The sequence below is a fragment of the Chrysochloris asiatica genome, unplaced genomic scaffold (assembly GCF_000296735.1).
Source record: "Chrysochloris asiatica unplaced genomic scaffold, ChrAsi1.0 scaffold00077, whole genome shotgun sequence".
Classification (NCBI taxonomy): domain Eukaryota; kingdom Metazoa; phylum Chordata; class Mammalia; order Afrosoricida; family Chrysochloridae; genus Chrysochloris; species Chrysochloris asiatica.
In genome coordinates this window covers 6,301,960-6,309,466 of record NW_006408595.1, presented here as the reverse complement: position 1 = coordinate 6,309,466, position 7,507 = coordinate 6,301,960, and positions in this window count along the sequence as shown.

The window sequence follows — 7,507 nt, the reverse complement described above, 5'->3', positions numbered from 1 at the left end:
ACCTAAGACATGCCAACTTTCTTGCTATTCAACATCACATATTTCCAATAATGGTGGTGGTGCTGGTAGTATGTCGTGGAGTTGGTTCCAACTCATAGCGACCCTGTATAGGGTTTCCGAGGCTGTAAATATTTATGGGAGCAGAAAGCCTCATCTTTCTCCCACGGAGCAGCTGGTAGTATCGAACTGCTGATCTTGAGGTTAGCAGCCCGATTTCTAACCACTACGCTGCCAGGGCTCCTTATTTCCAATAATAATAAAATCTATCTGAACATATGTCTGAAATTAATGAATGACAAGGTGTGAGGTGAGAATAATGCTAGCTGGGATTGATAAAGTTATGTGTCACAGTGGTTTGGTAGTTATGTAATGTTGTGGCAATCCTCCATTTTCTTATAATGCTGATTTTCACAAAGTGACCTGGTCTTTGGAACCTAGCCATGTCAATACATGAGATCTGGGAATATATGATCAGTCACTATAAGATGTAATAGGAACCATAATGATGGATGAACACACCTTTCCAACCATTAGTCATCCTGCTATTTGATAAAAGTAAAAAGGCAGTGAAAAAAATGCCTTGCTATTAAAAACATCAGAGAAATTTATCCGGGGGGTATTGGGGGGAGTGTGCCTCTGGCAGAGAAGCAGAAAAGCAAATGTGGAAACTCAAAACCATCAAAGTAAAATGGTTTATCCTCCTAGCAACTGGCAAGACTTCACATATGTGAAATCTTACTTGGATATCTTATCAACTAGAAATGCTTTGATGTTAATTCAGAATCAAGGGCTTCTGTATGCTTGCTATATAACCAGAGACTTCTACCTTCACAAATTATTGTTAAAATATTTTCTGTTAAAATAAGTTAAGGACAGATTTATTTTATAAGTGATCACAACTTGCATTTGTAAAATAAACTATACAGAGAACTTTTGCATGTGTATATTTCCTTATTTACACTTTATGCTTGGATTTGTAAGGATTTTTAAAAAGTTCAAATCTTTAAGCTTCTGTATTTTAAAGTAGGTCAGGAGTTGTATAGCAATTTAGACATAGAAATATATATCATTATAAACATTGTGATTTATTTTAGTACTTTTTCATAATAACAAAAAATTATAGCATTTGTAAAAACTTACAGTTTAAGCAGCTGCCATTAGCAATGGTATTTGAACTTTGTCTTTGATTCACATAGCAACTAAAATTTCGTCTGTCTTTTTAGGCTAGACCACACTCAAATACCATGCATCATAGGCATAGAATGTTAGAATTTTACTCCTGGAAAAGAAATGAGAGATTTTTTTGTACTCAATCCTTACAGTTTGCACTTGCAAGTGAGAAAATTGAGGACCAGAATTAGTAAGCAGTAAATATTTACATAAAAAATTCCACAACAGAACAGCCCAGACTCAATTCAAATATTTTACAACCTTCAGCTGAGTCAATAGCTTTCTCCTTGATGTTTTGTTTTAAAATACAAATATTTATAATTGTTCTTTTTTTCTGGAAGAGAACACTGGGCAGGAGGAATCCTGGTGGTTGGTTGGCTTGACGACGCCACAGAAGTTTTCAGCAAGTGCCGAGAGGATGGGCTAAATAACACTAAGTTGTTTGAGCTTCAATGTCTCAGAGAAGAGAAAAATAAATAAAGCAACACCTTTTTTCAAGTTCCACTTGTACTGAGAGTTAATAAGGCTGGTGATACACTTAACCTGCTACCTTCTCATTTGTTCATTGCTCATGAGTAAACTATTGACAAACAGTATTATTTATAATAGTGTGGGGAGATGGAGATACAAGCTCAATAATTGGAGACTAAAAGTGAACATTTGTATAAAATTACTGTAAACTATACACTGTACTAAGTGCTTTAAGTATATTCACTCATAGTAACTCTAAGAGGCAAGTATTATTATATTCCCCATTTAATAAATGAAGAAGCTGAGGTACAAAAAGGTTAAATTACTTACTTGTCCACTGTTACACAGGTAGAGCTAGGATTTAAAATTTGTCAGAGCTGTTCTAGAGTTCTGTTGAACTCTCAGAAAATTAGCTGGTACTTACGTATTACATACAATTTTCCAGGCATCATTTCTAAAGGCATAATATTAATTTATTTCTAAAGGCTTTATATTAATTTACCCTTACAATAATCTTATAAGGCATTTACACTATTATTAGTCCAATTTATAGCTGTGAAAGCTGTGGCACAGGTTAAGCAATTTGTCCAAGGTTATGCAAGTAATAAATGGCACAGAAGGAATTTGAATCCAGGCAATCTGGCTACAAAATAATGCACTTACCCACTGGTTAAGCAAATAGTTTTATTTTTCTTGCTAGAAAATTTTATTTATATTAAATTTTGAAATGTATTTAATATGAGAAATGTCAAGTAATAATATTTGTTACTGAAGTATATTACTTATATGATGTGTTTACTTCTAGAATATAATGTGCTAATGAGATGTATTATTTATATGTAAATGGTAATGTGTGTTTAAGGAATCCCTGGGTGACACAAATGGTTATTTGCAGAACTATTTATTAACTGAAAGGATGGCTGTTCTAGCTTACCTAGAGATGCCTCAGGATCTGATGATCTGCTTCCCAAAAGGTCACGGCCTGGAAACCCCTGTGGAGCACAGTTCTACTGTGAACACTTGTGGTTGCCGTGAGTTCGAATCAACTCAGTGCCAACTAACAACAATAAATGTATGTCAGAAATGCTTGCAGGTGTCTTATTTATTTTACTGCAAACTGATACTAGTTCAACCATTTTCTTATGCAGATATTGTTGTTGTTGTTAAGTACCATGGAGTCAGTTCCGACTCATAGACTCATAGTGACCCTGTACAGGGTTTCCAAGGCTGTAAATCTTTATGGGAGCAGAAAGCCTCATCTTTCTCCTACGGAACAGCCGGCAGTTTTGAACTGCCGACCTTGAGGTTAGCAACCCGATTTGTAACCACTTCACAGACATACATGCTAACATATTGAAACTCCTCCTTAAACATCTCTCTACAAGATTCTCTCAGAAAATTATTATTTTCACTATCAAGAAATTTGATGTAGCTGTTGTACTATTGACCGAAAGTCTAGGTACTTGTTACATTTTCAGACATGTTGCAGTAGATTTTTCTGACTCAAACTTTCATTTATGTGACCCAAACCCAAAACCCTGTGCCATCACAATTCCAACTTGTAGCAACGCTATAGAACAGAATAGAACTGCCCCTTAGGGTTTCTAAAGCTATAAATCTTTACTGAAGCAGACCGCCACATCTTTCTCCCTTGGAATGGCTGGTGGTTCTAAAAACCAATCCTTCAGTTAGCAACTGAGCGCTTAACTGTTGTTAACATAGCAATGTTTAAAGTGTACTTGTTTAAAGTGTACAATGTTTAAAGTGTACTATGTTAGTGTAGCAATGTTTAAAGTGTACTTGACTTTACTAGGGATTATAAGGAAGTGTGGTGACTCTGTCAGATAAGCACCTGCCTTTGAACCACAAGGTTGGAGGTTCAAGCCCACCAGCCTTCATGAGAGAAAGTTGAAGCTTTATATTCCTGCAAAGATTTACAACCTATACAAGGTTGCTATTAGTTGGAACCACCACTCATCTCTCAGTTTGTCACACTGTAGTGGTTGTTGTGTGTTGCTGTGATGCTGGAAGCTATTCCACCAGTATTTTGAATGCCGGCAGGGTCACCAATGGTGGACAGATTTCAGCTGAGCTTCCATATTAAGACAAATTTGGAAGAAGGAGAGGAAGAATACTTCTGAATGTCTAGTAACTGAAAACGTTATGAATAGCAGTAGAACACTGTCAGATAGCACCATACTGAAACATGATGAATAGCATCAGAATATTGTCAGATATAGTACCGGGAGATGTGCCCCTCAGTTTGGAAGGCACTCAAACTACGACTGGGGAAGAGCTGCCTCCTCAAAGAAGAGTTGACCGTGATGACGCAAATGGAATAAAGCTTTCTGGACCTTCATTTGCTGATGGAGCACAACTCAAAATGAAGAGTTGTTGCTATGTGCCATGAAGTCGGTTCTGACTCATAGTAACCCTGCATAGGGTCTCCGAGGCTGTAAATCTTTATGGTAGCAGAAAGCCTCATCTTTCTCCCAAGGAACAGCTGGAAACTTTGAACTGCTGATCATGAGATTAGCAGCCCAATTTGTAACTACTATATTCTACTCCTGTAAATATTTACACCCTCAGAAACCCTGTACAGGGTCGCTATGGGTCAGAACCGACTCGACGGCACTTAACAACAACAACAATGCTATGTATGAGACAGCTTCAAATAGCCATCAATGATTGGAACATGGAATGTATGAAGTATGAATTTAGGAAAATTAGAAGTTGTCAAAAATGAAATGGAATACATAAAGTTCAATATTCTAGGCACTGTTCTTGCTGTTAAGTGCAGTGAGTCAGTTCCAGATACCCTGTATAGGGTTTCTGAGGAGCGGCTAGTGAACTTTAACTGCTGACCTTGTGGTTCAAACCGGCCTTACAGTCCAGTGCATTAACCCACAATGCCATGCCACAACTCCATCCTAGGTATTAGTAAGCTAAAATGAACTGGTATTGGCCATTTTGAATCTGACGATCACATGATTTACTATGCTGGAAATGACAAATTGAAGATGAATGGTGTTGGATTCATCATCAAAAAGAACATTTCAAGATCTATCATGAAGTACAATGCTGTCTGTGATAGGATAATATCCACATGCCTGCAAGGAAGACCTGTTAATGTCACTATTGCTCACATTTATGCACAACCACTAAAACTAATGATGATTAAATTGAAGAATTCTACCAACTTCTTCATTATGAAACTGATCAAATATGCAATCAAGATGTATTGATAATTATTAGTGGTTACAATGAAAAGATTGGAAAAAAAGAGGAAATATCAGTAGGTTGAAAATAGGGCCTTGGAGAGAGAAATGATGCTGGAGATCACATTATAGAATTCTGCAAGACCAATAATTTATCCATTGAAAATACCTTTTTAAAATAACATAAAAGATGATTATACACATGGACTTCACCAGATAGAATATACGGAAATCAAATTGACTACATCTGTGAAAAGAGACCGGGGGAAAGCTCCATATCATTTGCAAAATAAGACCGGGGCATACTGTGGAACAGACCATCATTGCTCCTGGCAAGTTCAGGCTGAAGCTGAAGAAAACTAAAGTCTATGAGAGCCAAAAAATCAACTTGACATATCCCACCTGAATTTAGAGAGCATCTCAAGAACAGATATAATGCATTATATACTAATGATCAAAGACCAGAAAAGTTGTGGGATGACATAAAGAACATCACACAGGAAGAAAGCAAAAAGGTCATTAAGAAGACAAAAAAGAAAGAAAAGACCAAAATGGATGTCAGAAGAGACTCTGAAAGTTGCTATCCAGATTAGAAATGTCAAAGCAAATGGAAGAAATGACTGAGATAAAATATCTGAACAAATGATTTCAAAGGGCAGCTCGAAAAGATAAAGTCAAATATTATAATGAAATGTGCAAAGACCTAGAGTTAGAATACCAAAAGGGATGAACATGCTCAACATTCCTCAAGCTAAAAGAGCTGAGAGGAAAAATTTTAAGCCTCAACTTGCAATACTGAAGGAGTCTTTGGGCAACATATTGAATGATGCAGAAAGTATCAAAAGAAGATGGAAGGTCAAGGGAGAAAAGCAAAGTGTGAGACCCTGTCCAGGGAGGCAGTGATACTATATATGGAGGCAGAGACAAAGACGTGGACAGAAGGAGCGGCTGGGGATGCTGGACTAAGGGAGGGAGAGGGGCTGTGTGCTGGTAGCTGGGGGGCAGGTATGTGGGGTGCACCCTTTGGTTGTTTGAAGATGCATGCAGGGGATTGTGATCATTGCAATGAAAAAAATATGATAGGATGAATGTAAAGATAATGTTCACCCATGTAAACGAACACATAATTCACAATAAAAACTTTTAAAAACACACACATACACACAAAAAAATCATTTGGATAAAAAAAAAAAAAAAAGATGGCAGGACTACACAGAGTCACAGTACCAAAAAGAAATGATCCTTGTTCAATCATTTCAAGTGGTAGCATATGATCAAGAACCAATGGTACTCAGAAGGAGGTCGATGGGAAAATAATCAGGCAGGTTTGCATTGGCTAAGTGGGACAGAGGTAAATAATGATGTATGCACAACCTTGGAAGAACAGGGCTCTGGGATACAGGGATTGAGGCACGGCTTGAATGGATAAAAGGGGGGAAATAATGTTAAGATGCTTGGCTGTCTTTTAAATCTTGGTTTCCCTTGCATTACATTATAAAATAGACACTTGAGGGGGAGAGAAAGGAATAGTCAGAAATATAACCATAGAAAGCTTGTAGTCTGTCTTCTGCCTACAGCTGATTGGAATACCTAAAATGGGGCTACAGCGTGCCCAGTGAAGGACGCTTCCTGCGGAGCCTCTGCATTACATAAGACCATAGGTGGAATCCTGAACAGCATTCAGAATCTTCTGAGGTGGGAAATTTCCAAGCAAACCAGCATGGAGCAGCTAGAAGAACAGAAGATACTTCTGAAATAAAGACCAACAGGAGAAATACAAAACAATAATGGCAGTCTGACTAACTACTACAAGAAGAAGTAAGTTGCTCGCCCAGGAGACATCAAGACAAGTGGTTGGGTCCCCTCAGGGTAAACCCTCTTCCAAGACAAAGACTCAAGGGGAATACACGAGCAGACACATGCGCTCTGACTGGTAACCGCAATGGTCACCATTAAGTGGAAATGAGGGAAAAACAGCAATGAAACTGCGAGCTAAGTCCTACCACATTCAATAGACTCCTGGGAACCTGGGTGGAGACCTGGTTGGCCAGCAGTTTGGCAAGACCCAGGACTCCTGGGCCCAGAGTCAGTGACATAGCCACAGAGAACTAGAGTGGAGAGTGAAGCATCCAGCTGATAAGAAATGAAGGCATATGCACAAGAACACCCACACTTACAGATATTACCCACTTGACCTGGCTTCACTGGCTGGCTGATCACAACTCAACTAGAAGAAGAAAGAAGAAGAAAAAAAGAGTAATCTGATACAATTTGATGAACTTGACCTACACCTATGAATGTGGTAGCTCAAAAGAGGGAACAAATCTTTACAGCAAGGATCATTCCCACCCCCTCGATACACAGGGTAGACAGGAATGGGCAACTTGGACATTGGCTACCTAAAATGGGGTGGGGGTGGGGGCTACAAAGGCAAGAAGCGACTGGCTTACAAGCTTTCAAGAGGGAGCCTAGATCCATAGGGCGTGGAAGAAGGTAGACTCTCTACTGAGTAGTATCCAATCTGTCTGGGTGGGGCTGATGAAAGGAGATGGGATAGGACTCTTGTGGTACAATAGCGAATAATTGCTATCAGGACTGACTGTGAGGGTTGGAAATGTAAAGGTAGATGTTTTGTAGCAAAAGCCGGG